We start from the raw sequence: 18,580 nt of genomic DNA, 5'->3' as shown, positions 1-18,580 counted from the left end.
GGCCACCCACGATAAAAGTTACAACGCCACGACCCAGGGGACGATATTGTTTTGGGTAACTCTAAACCACAAACGTGACACGATTGTGACCCTTTTTCAGGATTTGGAGAAACGAGTCTCATCCTCTCTCACTTTGTCAATTTCAAGGAAGTGTGAAATTAATATTTTCGTGTATCCCAAGGCCCTAGGGAGTAATAAGATTTGAAAATTCTTGGAAAATGGTCAAATATGATGCTGATGAGATTTATGGAATTCAACATATTTTCAAAAGGTTATAGGATATTTTGGTTGACAGAAAAACATGAGTCGAGGTGATTTTTAAATTTTCGAACCTTTCACATCTTACCAAGGGCGGGGGTTCAAGGGGCGGCAAATGGGGCGATCGCGCCCCCAGAGACTTAAGAAACCAAATTCAAATTTGAAAAATTGTATATCAAGCATACCTACTAAATTTTTTTGTGAGTTCATTTATGGGTTATCTAACAATATTTAATCTAAAGAAAATAAATATATAACCAAAAATGGAATAGTTCAATTTTTATTTACAACAATATATTTTCAATAAAAAAACAACAAATCTTCTATAAGACAACTCAATTTTTTACGAAATTCTTGAATTTTCAAGACAAAGACACGAATTTTCTATACAAAACAGTTGAATTTTCATCCTAAAAATATAAAATTAAGAAAAATTTAATTTAACCTAATAGTTAAATTGTTAATCTTCAATCAAAAAATGAATTATTATTAAAGTAGTTCAAACTTAAACCACGGTGTTTAATTTTTAAACTTAGAAGACGAATTTTTAAAAAATGGAATCAAACCAAACAAAGATGAATTTAATCAAAAAGATAAATTTTCAACAAAATAGTTGAATTCACAACCAGAACAGAGTAATTCTCAACTCAAAAATATTAAGATTCAACGAAAAAAATAATTTTCAATGAAACAGTTAAATTTTAAGTTGAAACAATTAGTTTTTAACCAAAAAAATTAATTTTCAACTAAATACATAAATTTGTAACCAAATAGTTGAATTTTAAACCAAGAAAATTAATTTTTTTTAATACAAATAATTCAGAATTTAAGCATACGAATCTTCTACAATCTAAAAAATTACTTTTTACCCCCAAAAAAGGGAAGTTTCAACAAAGTAGATCAATTTTCAACCAGAGATTAATTTTCTACTGAAATTATGAATCTTTAATTTAAAAAAATGAATTTTTAAACACGCAGTTCAACTTTAATCAACGTGTTGAATTTCTAACCTAAAAATATTAATTCTCAATGAAAAATATTGTATAATATTTAATATTTCAACAACAAAAATATTTTTTTAAATTGAGTGCAAATAAATTTAACCACAAAGATGAATTTTCAACCGAACTGTTGCATTGTTAACCGTAAAAATCATTTCATATAAAAAACGCGAATTTTGTAACTAAATGGTTGAATTTTTAGCTTAAAAATATAAGGTTTTAACCAAAATGGAATAGTTAAATTCTTAATGAAAAAAAAATTTTCTACCAATTTGTTTAATTTTCAAGGGAAGTAGATGAATTTTCTACAAAGCAGTAGAATTTATCACCTTATTGTTTTTCGATTTAAAAAGTTCTTTTAAATCATAGGGCGAGCCCCCACCCCCATTCACCCTCTTACACATAAGTTCGTTGGTTGACCGAACAAACTTACTCTTATATACAATTGGAACCATTTCCTAAAATTTCAGGACACATCATCAGTCCCTACTAGCCTAACTAAATTAGAATTTTTAGATAATTAAAGCAGGGAAACCTAACCGGTGCTAAGTTCAGTTTTTGACGAAATTGAGTTTTTTTTAAATCGTACTTGCTCGATTTTATATACCTATTTCAGTGAAAAAATTAACCCTTTCCGGCATACATTTTTCAGGGAAACAAGTTTTAATGAAAATCGGTACATAGGGGTTTTTGGGGTCGCTGATTACGAATCTGAACTCAGATTTTGAAAATTGAAAATGACGGGTCCAATATGGCGGCTAACATTTGGCATATTTTTTTTATTTTTTCTGAAAATTGGTATCCCGGGGATTTTTGGGATCGCTGATCACGAATCTCAACTCAGATTTAGAAAATTCAAAATGGTGAATCCAATATGGCGACTTAAATTTGGAATTTTTTTTATCAATTGCTATACAGGGGTTTTTCGGAGTCAGTAATCACGAATTCGAACTCAGATGTTTAGAATTCAAAATGGCGAATCCAATATGGCGACCAAAATTTGGAATTTTTTATTTTGAAAATTGGTGATCAGGGGTTTTTGGTATCTCTGATCACGAATCTGAACTTAGATTTTGAACATTCATAATGGCGGGCCAAAATTCAAAATATTGCTGAATTGTTTTTTGAAAGTTGGGACAGGCAGGGGATCGTTGATTTTGAATCTGTATTTAAAATAAAAAGTATTTAGAATATTGAGGTTTGGAAAAATATACACCTACTCACCTAAAACATGGATTGGTACCAATTTTTTGAATTTTCAAAACCTAAATTCAGATTCGTGATCAGTGAATCCAAAAATCCTTGTACACTAATTTTTAAAAAAATCCGGAAAACTTTATTATTTTCACCGCCATATTGTATCCGTCATTTTGGACTTTCAAAGTCTGATTACAGATCGTGATCAACGACTCCGAAAACCTCTGTATACCAATTTTCAGAAAAAAATCCAAAAATATTCCAAGTTTCGGGCGCCATCTTGGATCCACCATTTTGAATTTTCAAAATCTGCGTACCCACCGTGCCGCAAAGGGTTAAGGTTTTTACAATTTTTAACTTAAAATTTAGTTTTTGAATGCATTCAAGTATTTAAAATTTTCGAAGAATGAAAAGTAAATGAACGAATTATACTCAAATATTTCATTTTTTTAAATAATGATTTAATATAATAAATAATAATTATTATATACTATTATAATTAAAACTATTTCACATAATTAAATATTTTAATAATTTAAGGATTTTCAATAATTCGACGATCATTGTAGGATTTTTACAAGAATTTAAGAATTGGAAATATTATTATACAATTAAAAAACGTTGTACATCCACATGTAGCGCCATATATTTTTTTCACGTAATGGTTTTTAAACTACTCAGCCCACCTATGCAAGAAAACAAAAACAATTTAGTCAATCGGTTGAAAATTGTTCATCTAGAAATTTTCCCAGTGGGCACAAAGTTTGTCGACGTCTTTACGACATCGTTACGACAACTTTAAGACAACTTTACGACATCCTATGTCCATATTGTTGAGGTATCTTTACGATATCGTAAATAAGTCGTATGATCTGACGATGTCTTTACGATATCGTAAAGACACCGAAACGACATGGACATAGGATGTCGTAAAGTTGTCCTAAAGATGTCGTAACTATGTTGTAAAGACGACGCCAAATTTTGTGTTCACTGGGTTTTTTGCATCAGCACCGTTTAGACTTTGTCGGTTCAATTTTAAATAAATTGTAAAAAATGGGAATTAAAATTTTCCAATTAAATCTTTTAAAACTGAATAATTGTAAGATTAGACATCGCAAGATGAATCATTTTTTGAATGTTATAAATGGAATATTTAAAACTATAAGTTTTAACAGGCTTTGAAATTTGAATTGCTTCTAATTGTACAATTTCAAATAAAAATATTAAAAACTTTAAACCATTTCAAGAAAGAATAAATGCCGAAAGCTTTAAAAAAATTCGATCAAGAAATAAATTGACTGTCATATCCTGGGTTTCCTCAGTCGCGACATTATTTCCGTGTTTCCTATCCAACCTTTAATTTAGCGTAATGAAAATAAAATTTTAAAATCAAAGTCTGAAAAAATCTGCAACCAAAATATGTGTTAATTACATTATTTTCATTTCTTGAATATATATTTAGAATTCCTGAAATATATATGTATTTAAATATTCACCAATATTTTAGAATGGAGTAGATTCTGGAATTCTCTCTCCAATGGTCATTAGAGCAACTTCAACACTATAAACATCATTTATTGCAGAGTAATAAAATTGTATTTGAACCCAACTAAATTTTATTCGACCTAAAGCTATAATAACGAATGTTAAACCCAATTTGCTTAATCCTTAATCCCTGAACATAAACCACAAAACTCGTAATTTATATGCTCAATTAAATTTTTCTGCAAAGAAGCAATAATTCATCAGAATTCAAACTTACAATCAGTTTGATCAATTTGCATAACATTTTGGCGACAGAGGATGCAATAACATTTGTTAGCATGGTCATACATTTATATTATCTTTTTCCTGTTATTGGGGGTCGTTTTTTCTTTTCTCTTTTTCTTTTTTCAATCATGCATCGTGTCGCAACAGAAATTCTTCAGCAGGTTAATCGATCTTGGGATAATAACTACGGTATCAGTTAAAATAACTGGTGAAGGTAATAGATAACGGAACGAACGGTAGCACTGCAGTGATTTCATTCCTTTCTGAGAGTTAACGTTTTTAGGACACAGTGCACACAGGTATAAAAGCAGAGGTCTAATCGGCGACATTTAGCGACCATTCCTACCTTAATATAATCTCAGCCAACCCGGGTGAAAGCAATCCCGATCCGATATGGTGCTGGCGGCTCGGTTGTGGGCATCGAGCCACCATAGAAGTGCGGACTTTAACGGCCAAAGACAGGTAGCCCGTTTCGAATGGGCAAGCATATAGCTACACCCACACCTGTTGTTCCCAGGGCCGCATAGAGTGATCGTACCTCAAACTGTCTTGGACATTTCAATTGAAAAAAGCTACTTCACTGCCAATTTTTTGAAATTTCAAAGCCAATCTTTGAAATCATTTAGATTGAAGCCGAATTGGTTCTGATTATTCTCTAAAAAGTTAGACCAAAACAAATTTAGGGCATCCTATTAGTCGATTCAATGATAATCAATGATTTAGAACTTGTTCTCTATCACAAAACATTTACATTCAAAGAAAAGTTTTATTAGGAAATTGCTTCATTTGTTGAAATTAAAAATATATTTGGACTTAGCTGCTGATGTCACCTGCGAGTCTATAAGCATACTAAATAATATTGACAATTTTTTTCATCACCCAATCATGTATCCGAAAGAACAATCCTGTTGGATAATTCTTTCATAAGTTATAATACGAAATAAATTTTGATGTGTTTATTAATGTGACCTAAGCTTGTCCAAATAAATACACATTGTTTCTTATCGCTGAAGAATATATCCGGAAGAACAATCTTTTTAAATATCTCATTTAAAAATGTTGAATCATTCCTCTTAATTTTATACTAAAGAATCGATTTTGAATCAAAAGTGAAGGTGAAATAACTTACTATTGGTCGATTCTCTAAACTAGCACAGCAATACAAAACTTTTTTCCAATACAAAATAAACATATCCCAAAGTATAATCCAATTAGATGATTTCTAAAAAAGTTGTACTGAAGAATTGATTTTGACCTAAGTGCTCAAACGACCTAAATTCTTACTGGTGAATGCTAAAAGTATAACCAACAATATTGAACATACTCTCCATGACCTAATCATATAGCCAAAAGAACAATCCTATTCAATTTTTTTCATTGAAAGTTATACTAAGAAATGGAATTTGATCTAACTTTTAATGTGACCTAACTTCCGATTAGTCTATTCCACGAGTTTGTCTAACAACCTGGAACTTGCTTTTTATCACTGAAACATTCAGCTAGAAAGAAAATCCAATAAAAAATTGCTTCCAAATTTGTTTTTACCTAAAAGTCAATGTGACCTAAGTCGAGACCTAAGTTTCGATTAGACAATTCTGTGATCTAATCCAGCAACACATCCAAAAAAACAATCCCATTGAATAATTTCTTCAAAAGTTATACCGAAAGATCGTTTCTGGCTCAACATTTAAGGTGGCATTACTTCTTATTGGGCGAATGTTTCATATTGCACAACAATACAAACTTATTTGAAAGAATAATGCGATTAAATTCTTTCTAAAAAAGTTATACTGAAAACTCTTGTTTTCTTTAAATGTCCATAAGTGGCCAAACTTGCTATTGGTCGATCCTATAAGGCTGCCTGATAATTTAGAAATATTTTGAAACTTTAAAAACTCAAATCGATGAGAACAGCCCGGTGGAACAATTGCTTCGAAAGTTATACCCAAAAATCGTTTCTTTTAATTAGTTTTTCAAGTGATTTAACTTCCTATTGGTTGATTCTATAGCCTTGTTCGATAATGAAGAACTTGTTTTCTAACATCAAAAAATTGTACCCAACCGGATAATTCGATTAAATGATTTCTTAAAAATGAATATTGAAAAATCGATTTTGACCTAAGTGTTAAAATGATCAAGTAGTCAATGCTAATTCCTTCAAAAGTTATAATGAAAAATCATTTTTGGCAAACTTTTTAAGCGAACTAACTTCCAAATATGTAGGGATTTCAAGAGGTTCTAACAGGTTTTCCGATACGGATTTCAATTAAATTTGAAGAGTTTTTTAAAATATCAATGGAATGCACAAATGTTTACCGTATAAATTTTCTTTGTGCAGAATCGCTATTTTTAGTACTTCCATATAAGATTATGAGAGTTCTGAAAAAAATCATTCCTTTGTAGTATCCCTACGTTTTACATATTATATCCTTCAATATTTTTGTAATATTCATTCCAGCACAGAAAAAACTAAAGTTAAATTTTGTTGCATGTAAAATTTCCCGCTGTTAAAGTTTACATGCTATTTGGCAGAAGTTTATCCTACGATGGAATAAAAGCTGTCGTCTACTACGGCGTCCTTAACAGCAATGGGAAACGGGCAATGTATGAGTTACTTCGAGTAATAAATCGGGAAACCATATTTAAAACGACACAGAAAAAACAAAACTTAAAATGTGTTGCAGGTAAGACTTGAAACGGTTAAAAATTAAAAACATTTCGGCAAAAGTTTACCCGAGGTTAGGAGAATAGTTCTGATCTCGTCTATTTCGTAACGCGGAAGTGAGCAAATTTCGGTAAAACATGTAGAATCAGTAACAGAAAACACGAAAAAAATGTTTACTTACTGATATATTTCGTCCGAAATAAATTAGACTATTGTAGAGGAATTAAAACTTACGTAATGCCATTTAGCAAAAATCGCAAAAAGAAACTGACAGATGGGAACCCCCGGTTCTCTCCAATTTAATGTAGTTAAACGACGATAGATAGCGCTGGCGTCGCAATCCTCGCTACATCTCGAATAAAAATTGAGCGATCATAAGGCGAAAGATTATCCACACATAAGGTTAAAACCCGAAAATTATCTTCGATTCATGTAAAGTTTATACGGCAAGGTTAATTTTTGTTGCGGTGAATCTTTCACCTGAAATATTTGGAAATCTAACGAAATTCTTTAAGGACATGTGATACTTAGAAAATTGTCGATTTTACCAGTTTTAGTTTCCCCCAGCTTTATTATAGAATAATAAATATTTTGTCTTAAAAATTTGGGAAATGATAGCGAACATGCTAACGAACGTCCCCACACACTTTTTGTGTAGGTTAATTAAGAAAAGTTTGAATTTAGCAAAATGTGATTAATTTGCATAGTGCTTAGGAAATAGTATTGATTTTTTCAGTGTTAGATTCCACCGGCTTCTGGGAAATGATAGCGAACATGCTAATGGACGCCCCACACACTTTTTTTTGTGTTTTTTTTTATCAAAAATTTTTTGATATTGCTAACAACGTGCGTGTATATTTCGAGGTTATGTGTGTTACAATTCACTTGAGCGTTACTTCCAAACTAAACAATATTTTTGGCCGAAAACTTTGGACTTACAAATAAACATAGTAACTAATCTCCCGGAACTACTCAGTGGGCACAAAAATGTGACGACGTCTTTACGACATCGTTAGGACATCGTTACGACGTCTTTACGACATCCTATGTCCATATCGTTTCGGTGTCTTTGCGATATCGTAAAGACATCGTCAGATCTTACGACTTATTTACGATATCGTAAAGACACCTTAAAGACATGGACATAGGATGTCGTAAAGATGTCTCAAACATGTCGTAACGATGTCGTAAAGACGTCGCAAAATTTTGTGCCCACTGGGTAACCTTGTTTGCAGGCAATCAAACTAATGCATATGCATACAATTTTTATTTCGCACAATAAATTTTGTTGTTATTATCTCTCAAAAAAGAGTCCGAGGACGTCCCTTATGATATTTTATAGCATCTCCGAATTCAGTTTTTAAAAATTTTCATTTTTGTGGAAAAAAATCCGGGGAAACTGTAAGTATCACATGCCCTTAAATCCCTAGAAATTTTTTATATGTCTTAAAATCCTTTAGAATCTCTTTAAATCTCTAAAAATCATTGAAAAACGTAAAAAGCTATTCAAAAAAGTATAAATCATTTGCATTCATTTCATTGACTTACCAAAGTTCACTATAGAGCCCTTAAAATTTTTTTAAATTATATAAAATACTTTGAAATGAAATCTTTGGAAAACGTGAAAACGTCTAATAACCTTTGAAAAGTTTAGAAACTTTTTAATGTCGGTGAGAAATTGGGAAATACTTTTCATCCTTTGAAAACTCATGAAATAATTTATACTCAGTTAAAATATTTGGAAATTCCATAAAATCATTTTAAAAGCCTTAAAACCCGTATATGTTCCTGGAAATTTGTTAAATTCATTAAAATTCTCTAAAAAAAACGTTTAAATCCCTTTAAATGTTTAAAATCCTTTAATCTTGTAAAATTCCTTCAAATCCATAAAAAAGTTTAATCTTTGAAATCGGTGAAATATTTTTAAATTAGTTGAAATATTTCGAATCTCGAAATTGATTGTAATCGCTTGGATCCCTTAAACCTGATACATTTGGAAATATTTAAAATTCCCATGGAAATTCTACAGAATTCTTTGAAATACCTTAAAATCTGTCAACATCCTACATTAAATAAATAAATAATTTGTGTATTTTTTCATCGACCATTTCAATGCTTACACATTCTTTATTACTATGCTGGTTTTCTTGAAGTGATTTTCCATAATATTTTTTCAAGAATCTTAAAAAAAATTAATTGAAATTTGAAATAGGAAATTTATTATAGACTTATACTGAATGTCCTATACAATTTTTCGGAATGGATGGTAACAAGGTATTGTAAAAGATTGAATGGGATGGCTGAGTGAGAGAGTGTTCATCTGATTGCAGAAATAATTTACCTCTCGGTTGTAAGTTAAAAAAATATAAAAAAATGAATTTTTTTATGAGATCATCATTAACTTCTCTCTCTCTCTCTCTCTCTCTCTCTCTCTCTTGTGGTTTCCAAATCGTAACATTGCCTTCTCTAACCATACCTCTAAAAGAATGAAAGCACTTTTAGAAAATAAGAAATCGTGATGATCAATTGAAAATAAAGATTTTCAAGGAAGTGGGGCCTGAAGGTCGGAAATTGGGCCCTTTAAGTACATTCATGGGCCGGTCTCGCACGCCCTGGTAGTTGAGCGCACGTAAGAATTAAATACGTGTACGTAGCAACGGGTAGGCTATCGCGGTTATTAAGGAAACGAACGCGTTGGGTGGTCTGTTTGCTGTTTATGGGGCATTGCATCTGCTGGGCCCGTATAACCCATGGAAGTCGTCTTGTGTGGTCTCGCTCCGCGTCTGACTTTACATTCGATTCACTACTTGCTAATGGTATAGCTATAACGTCCACATTAAGGCGGTTAGCATTGCCCCACCTTTTCCCTTTTACTAAATACATCCCCACCACTTGACCTGGTTTTTTTTCAGTTTCATCAATTTTTAGTTATAGATCAGCGTCAATTTTTATCGAGGGGTTCATCAGTCCGAATTTTTGTGTACACTAATTGCAAAAATTCTTTGGATTGCAAAAATTTGCATGGGATTGCAGAAGATGCCATGGATTATAATTATATTATAGGAAATTCACTGTAGAAAATCTTTGTAGGGAAAACAATTATAGAATGATCGGCACTATAGCATTGGAGTAATAAAAACAAAAATATTGAAGAAATCCAATTATTAAAAAGAGCATGGCACCATTTTCGACTAATTTGCAAACAATTTTGAAATTACTCGAAATAATTTGAAACTATTGTTGCCGGGAAACCCGCGTTTATGGTTGGATTAAGCGTCCAGTTATTTTTTCCGTTTGAAATAAAAAGTCCGACAACTTCAGGTTAACGAGAAATATTAGGTTATCTTAATACTATGATGAATTAATACTAATAAATAAATAAAACTGAGGTTTTCAGCATTTAAAAAAAAATTTATCTGGTCAGTTCAAGAAACATAACATAGAATCCAAGTTGACAGAGCTAGGAAAAACATTCTTTTTATAAACTTGATTAAAATGAGAAACTGCATTTTACAGTTTATATACCATAAAAAATTACAAAAATAAATTAAACATTTATATACTATAATTCGTTAAAAATTAAATATTCTTAAGCATTAGCGATAAAGTGTTTTCAATTTTTATAGTTCTTAACGAGTAGAAAGATTTAACTCAAGAATTTTTAATAATCATTTTCAGAGTCTAAAGAGGCTCCTTTTAATTATAATTGAGTCGATAGAAAAAAAACAATCTTTTTCTCTACTATTTCAATTAAAAAATCTGAAATTAATGTAAAAAGTTTCCTTGAAGCTTTTAAAAATTCAGATTTCTGGATGAAATGATTTAAACTTTTCCAAAGAAATAACTCTTCAACTGAAATAGGTGTTAGTTTTAAGATAAATTTTCAACTAAATTGATGAATATACAACTGAAATACTTGAATTTTTACCAAAAAGATAAAATTTCAACCAGAGATGCAATAACTACATTTTCAAACAAAAATTAATTCTCAACCAAAAAGCAAATGAATTTTCAACAAGATAGTTAAACTTTTAACCAAAGAAATGAACTTTAAACAAAAGAGTTCAACTTTCAATCAAGTAGTTTTGAATTTCCAACCAAAAAATGGAATTTTTAACCAAAAGGATGAATTTTCAAACATGAAGATTAATTTTCTCCAAAAAGCCGGGGTTTTAAATAAAGACATAAATATTTAACGAAATAGTTCAATTTTCAAGTAACAAAGAAAAAATTTCCATAAAATAGTTGAATTTTGAACGGAAAAGGATTGCTTTTCAACCCAGCTGTTGAATTCCCAACTAAAATTATGAGTTTTTATCTAAAACTAGAAGTGCATACACGCGCTACGCGCGCGCCCCACTAATTCAATTTAATTATTTTATTTTAGAAATGAAGTTCAATAAAATACCATGATAATCATTTTTACTTTAATAACTTCTATTTGTACACGGCTTTTCATGGGTACCCTTTCACGATGCAAAATAAATTATTGTGCAACACTAAGCATTTTTATGGAAGTTTGGAAAAAAGATCTAAAATGTTGGCGCGTACAAATTTTTATAGAAATACATAGCAAATCATCTCGACGGATGGCCATGGTGTACTCGAATTTCAAAAAGCCGGCTAAACTCGGGAGGTGTTTTTCTGCAGTTTTCCTTTCATCTGGCCAAATATTTAGGCAACTGCGAGTGATTCGAATAAATACGTTGTAGCCGCATTGTAACTAAACTGTACTAAAATTCATACAGTGATTTGCGGCCAACCTTAATTTAAAAAACTGACCCTATTCGTTGAAAAAAGCCAAATTCTAAATTTTTTATGAAATTTTTTAAATAATTAATAATACAGGTAAATTTAACAAAGAACTTAGAAAAGATCCATCGCAAAGCCAATGTTAGTTAAATTCGTAAGCAAATTGTCTTAGTTAATTATGTTCAAAAATGGAAAACTCTTAATTTTTCAATGGAAATTCTTTCAATAATTAATAGTTTTTGTAACTTTAGAAACCAACATGGAAAAGAGTCATCGATTAGACATTCTTAGTTAATTTCGAAAACAAATTGACTCGTAGGATAGAGATCAAACTCTTAATTTTTAAATTGAAATTGTTTTAATAACTAATAGTTCTTGTAAATTTTCAAAACCGTAAACAAATTGAATTGTAGAATAAAGGGAAAGCTCCTAATTTTTTCATTAAAGTTGTTTAAATAACTAATATAACTAATATATCTTGTAAATTTACAAAGCATAATAGAAAACAGTCATTAGATAGACATTCTTGGTTGACTCCGTAAACAAATTTACTTGTAGAAAAAGGGCAAAACTTCTTATTTTATAAATAAAATTGTTTAAATAATTAATGGTTTTTGTAAATTTACAAAGCAACATAGAAAAGATTCATCGGATAGACACTCTTAGTTGACTTCGAAAACAAATTGATTCATAGGATAAAGGCCAAACTTTAAATTTTACTAATTGAAATTGTTTAAATAATTAATAGTTCTTGTAAATTTTGCAAAGCAACATAGAAAAGAGTCATGGGATAGTCATTCTTAGTTACCCATTGGAAGAAGATTTGGCGACGTCTTTACGACATCGTTACGACATCGTTACGACATCGTTACGACATCTTTACGCATCCTATGTCTATGTCGTTAAGGCGTCTTTACGATATCGTAAATATGTCGTATAATCTGACGATGTCTTTTCGATATCGTAAAGACGCTGCAACGACATGGACATAGTATGTCGTAAAGTTGTCGTAAAGATGTCGTAAAGATGTCGTAAAGTCGTCGCCAAATGTTGTGCCCACTGGGTAACTTCGTAAACAAATTGACTTGTAGGAAAAAGCCAAACTTTTAATTTTTTAATTAAAATTGTTCAAATAAGTAATAATTCTTATAAATTCGCAAAGTAATATAGAAAAAAGTAATCGGATAGATATTCTTAGTTGACTTCGATAACAAATTAATTCGTAGGATAGAGTGCAAACTTTTAATTTTGTAATTAAAATTGTTTTAATAATTAAAAGTATTTGTAAATTTTCAAAGCAATATAGAAAACAGTCATGTGATAGACATTCTTAGTTGACTCCGTAATAAAAATTGACTTGTAGAAAAAAGTCACTTTTAACTTTTTGATCGAAATATTTTCAATAATCTTTGGTTCTTGTAAATTTACAAAGAAGCATAGAAAAAAGTTGGTTGACTCCGTGAACAAATAGACTCGTAGAAAAAAGGGCAAACTCTTAATTTTTCAAATAAAACTGTTTAAATAGTTAATAGTTCTTGTAACTTTACAAAGGAGCAGAGAAAAGAGGCATCAAATAGACATTCTTAGTTGATTTCGAAAACAAATGGACTCGCAGGAGAACGGTGAAACTCTTAATATTTTTATCGAAATTATTTAAATAATTAATAGTTCTTGTAAATTCACAAAGCAATATATAAACGAGTCATCTAATAGACATTCTTGGTTGACTCCATGAACAAATTGGCTTATAGAAAAAAGGGCAAACTCTTAATTTTTCAATTAAAATTGTGAAAATAATTATTAGTTATGTTGCAAAGCAACATAGAAATATGTTAGTTGACACCGTGAACAAGTTCACTCGTAGAAAAAAGTCAAACTCTTAATTGTTAAATTAAAATTGTCTAAATAATTAATAGTTCTTTTAAATTTACAACGCAACATAACAAATTAAACTTATTCTTTAAAAAATAGCCATTTATGAAAATTGTTTAAATAATTACACTTTTTGAAGATGAAATAGATGTTACAACCCGTAAATTAGCTCCACTCGAATTCGGCACGATCGCTCTAACTTAATCGCTAGGAATGTTTACATCCAATAATGTAAACATATCCCTCGAACGTGCCTTGAAGCCTTATACTTCCGTTTCTCTTTTCTATCACTCTATGGTAAGCGCTGACCAACTTTCACCTATAGGAATAGTAAATCTTTAACGGAAATAGTTGAATTTTCAATTAAAAAGAATCATTTTCAACCAAGAAGATTAAATTCTACCTAGAATGAAGAAATCTCATCAAAATGTATAGATTTTCAACTAAAAACGATGAATTTTAAACCCAAAATTTAATAGTTAAATATTCTATTAAAAAAAAAGTTCAAGCAAAGAGACGCGTTCTCAATTAAAATAATGGAGTATTACATTCTGGACGATTGTACAACCGCAAGAAGATTCACTTCTACCAAGTAATTTAATGTTTATTCCAAAAAAGATTAATTCTGAAAGAAAAAGTTCAAAAAATGAATTTTTAACTAATAAAGACTTTGCATTCAGGAGACAAAAAAGCTAACAAATTGTTTTATTTTAAAGCGATGAAGATTATTTTTCAATAAAGAAGATTAATTTTATTTAAAAAAACGAATTTTCAACAAAATACATGAATTTTCGACCAAAAACGATCATTTTTAGCCAAAAATATAACAGTTAAATTATCAGTTAAATCAATAAATTCAAAAGAAAAAAAAGAAATTGCAGCTAAGCAGTTATATACAGTTATATAAAGCTAATTTTATAAATAAAAAATTCTTGTTATTCAATTTTATATTTCAATTTCAAAAAATTAAGCACTCATAAAAAAATTCTCTGACTTTTCCAGGTTTTCCAGGTAGGGACCAAAAATTAAACGTATTAGTGTAAAACCTTTTTTTAATTCTCAAAATTGTTATCCTTGATCCACAAAATTAAATACATCTTTCGAAATTTTTGAAAAACAGACTTGCACGCTTTTGGTACTTATCCTTCTATTAAAAATCGAATAACGCCATTTTCGATTAATTCACGAAGCATCTCGAAATTACTCAAAACTAAATAAACTCAGGTTTATGAGATAAATAAGGTTATCTAAATAATTTATTTAGTAATAATAATTATAAATGCAAGAAAGGTTAAAGTTCATGGGAAAATTGAAACTGATTTTTCATTTTGAAATTAAATTTTAGGAGAAATTTGAAAAAGATTTCAAAGGATTTTAAAAATTTTCGAAAAAGAATGGGTAATATTTTCAAGAAAAATCTTTTAATTAGCAAGATTATAAATATTCATGAGAAGTTTAAGTAAGTTTAAGATATTTCAAATTTTCATAAAGATCAAAAATTAATTAAAAATTTGAAAATATTTTTAAAAAATGTTTAAAAATGTACACTTTTGGATATTTGGAAAAAAATTTGAAGTTTCTTACTGATTTTGAAAGGATTTAAGATAAAAAATTCTTAGAATTCATGGGACAATTTTAACTGATTTTTTATTTTGAAAAATGAGGTTTAAGGGAACATTTTTAAACATTTTAAGAGAGTTAAAAAAATTATAAAGGATTTCTCAAATTACCATAAGTGATTCCTGAAGATTTTAAGGCAATTTTCGTAATTTTTAGAAACTTAAAACAATTTTTGCAACAATTCGAATAATTTTTTAACAGTTCAGAAGATTGACAAGTTTTGGTAATAGTTAAAAACATCATTTGTAATTTGAAAATATTTCAAAAACTTTAAATCAAAGTATACATTTTTGAAGATTTTGAAATAAATTTTAATGTACATTTTTGAAGATTTAAACGCACATTTTAAATTATTTTCTGAAAATTCAAAAAATAATAGGAAAGATTTTCAAGCAAAACCTTTCCATTAGCCAGATTGCAGCGTTTTATACAAAATTTTGGGAAAACAAATGTAAAAAATTTATCTTTAAAAGATTTCCAAAATTGTCAAAAATTGTTAAAGAAAATTTGCAAAAGTTTCCATATATTTGAAAATATTAGAAAATTTCAAAATACTTATACAAATTTCGAAAATCTCTGAAAGTTTTAGGGGCAATTTTTGTAATTTTGAAATTTTTTTCAATATTTTAATAATAGTTCAATTCAGTTTAAGAGACATTTATCCTCCAAACCAACTCAAATTTTTCCTAAAATTTTGTAAAATCCTGAAAAAAAGAATAATACTTTTTCTATATCTGAAAGCTTCAAACACAAATTTTTAAGCTTCTCAAAAAGCTTAGGAAAATTATATATTTATTCAACTTTTTTGGTTGAAAATTAGTCTTTTTTTTAGGATTTCACTATTTGTTGAGAATTTGTGTTTCCCGGTTAAAAATGTGTCTGATGGAAATTGATTTTTTTTTTGTAAAGGATTCAACTACCTCGTTAAAAATTAATTTTTTTTGCACTAGAAGTTTATCATTTTAGTTGTAAATTCATCTCTTTGTTTGTCAATGTCACAATTTTGAAGAAAATTCGTCTGTTTTGTTAGGAAATTCATCCATTTCATTAAAAGTTCATATTTTCGTGTTAAAAAATTGAACTTTTTTCTCTTTTTTAAAAAACCTAATCTTTTTTTCAGTTTACAATGCAACTGGTAAAAATGAATTTTTCTTGTTGTTGGGGATATCAGATATTTTGTTCAAAATTTGTCTTTTCTAGCATGAATTTAAGTATTTTTAAATAAAAGTTACAATCTTTTATAGTTGAAATATCATTTATGTTATTTAAATAATATATTCAATAATTTAATAGCAATAATTAATTAAACAAATGTCTTCAAAACTTTGATACACAAAATTTAATGTTTTCTATTTAAGAAATGTAAGGTAGAAAAGTATCTATTAATTGCTAATGTTTTTATAATTATTTAGTTACAAATATTTTAAACACATTACAATTTCCAAGAGTTCAGAAAAATATGTTGAATTTATTTTAAATTTTTGATTCAAGTTTTTATCCTCAAAATTTTTTAATGTTGATCCACAAAATTTAAAATCTTTTTCGAAATTCAGAAAAACAGGCAGGCGCGCGCGTAGCGCGCTTTTGCTACTTGTACAATTATTAAAAAGCGCATGGCACCATCTCGAAACTGTTTCAAAATTACTCGAAACACTTTGAAACTATTGTTGTCAAGAAACCCTATTTTATAATTGGATGAAGCTGTCTTTCCTTTCAGCTGTTTAAAATAAAAAGTCAGAAAACTTCAGGTTTATGACAAATGTAAGGTTATCGAAATAATATATTTAATAACAATAATATTCAATGGAACAAAAGTCAGTTTCCAGTACCTTGATATATACAAAAGCTAATGTGTAGATTTTTAAAGATTTCTAAAAAAGAAGCTTTTTGTTTGAATTTTTAAATGTTTCAAGAGAATACAAAAAATTCTTAAAATCACTGTGAAAATTTAAACTAATTTTTTATTTTTAAAAATCAATCTCAAGAGATTTCAAAGCCAACTGTTCTATTTAGCAAGATTACAAAATTTTACAAAAAATTCAATCAAGTTTGAGAAGTTTTAAAAAGATTCAAAATAAATATAAAACATGAAAATATTTTTTTAAAGTAATAAGAAGCGTACATTTTTAAATGTTTGGAGATAATCACTTTGAAGCTTTTTAATGATTTTGACAGGTTTTACGATAATAAAAAAATTTCCTAAAACTTCGTGGAAAATATAAACTGCCTTTTATTTTAAAAACTTAGTTTTGAGAGAATATTTAAACAGACTTTAAAACATTTCAAACGATTTCCAAAATTGTGAAAACAAAATGTGGAAGATTTAAAGGCCTTTCAAGGCTTCAAGAAAATAAAAAACTTTTCTTGAGATTCCTGGGAAAATGTTTAATGTCCTTTCATTTCGGAGAATTGATTTTTAATGAAAATTTAGACAGGTTAAAAAACATTTCAGAAAATTTCTACAAATGACGAAACAAATTTGAAAGATTTAAGGGCAATATTGGAAATTTCCAGAGTTTTAAAAGAAACTTATGAATAATTCGAGTAAATTTAAAACATATTTATTTTTTAAACTTCTAAAAGACCTAAATATCTTTTAAACGGATTCGAATTTTTCGTGACACCTTAGAAAATCCTGTGAAATAGAAAAATTTATAATTTTTCAACAAATATAAAATCCTAAATCATTTCGCATGTTCTCAAGAATCTTACGAAAATGATATTTCTGTAACCTCACAAACAAATAGAGATTAACCAAAAAAAGAAATAATTATTCCTAATTTGTATTTGATATACAAAATTATTTATCCGCAAAAATGATATTTTTTGATGAAAATTTTATTCTTTCTTGTCTGAAAAACTTTTTTTTGTTTGTTAAAAATTTAACTATTTTCTTGAAAATTCGTCTTTCTGGTTCGAGAATTTATCATTTTTTGTTAAAAATTCTACTATTTTGCTAAAAAGTCATGTTTTTGTGTTAAAAAATTGAACTGCTTTGCAGGAAATTCGTCTCATTTGAGAATAATCTATTCTTTTTTGCTTTGCTCTCCATCTGGTAACAATTAATTAATTTTTTTAGTTGAAAATTCAGCTTTTATGTTACAAACTTTTTATTTTATTTTTTTTTGCAGGATTTAAACAGTTTGTATTCAAGATTCAAATCTCTTAGGTTCAAATATCATCTACGTTACCTAAATAATGTATTCAATAATTTAATAAAAATAAAAATTCGATAATTTTTGGAACCATCTCGAAATTACTCGAAACAAATGGGAACTATTGTTGTCGGGATACCCGTGTTCTTAATTGGATGGTTTTTTAATTTGTTCTGGTGCTTAAAAAAAGTCTGCAAACTGCAGGTTTATGAGGAACGTAAGCTTATCTAAATAATATATTCAAAATAATAATTCATGTAAGAAAGGTGTCCAGCATTTTCACATACCAA

The sequence above is a fragment of the Belonocnema kinseyi genome, chromosome 5 (genome assembly GCF_010883055.1).
Source record: "Belonocnema kinseyi isolate 2016_QV_RU_SX_M_011 chromosome 5, B_treatae_v1, whole genome shotgun sequence".
In the NCBI taxonomy this organism is placed as follows: domain Eukaryota; kingdom Metazoa; phylum Arthropoda; class Insecta; order Hymenoptera; family Cynipidae; genus Belonocnema; species Belonocnema kinseyi.
This window is presented reverse-complemented; position numbering follows the sequence as displayed.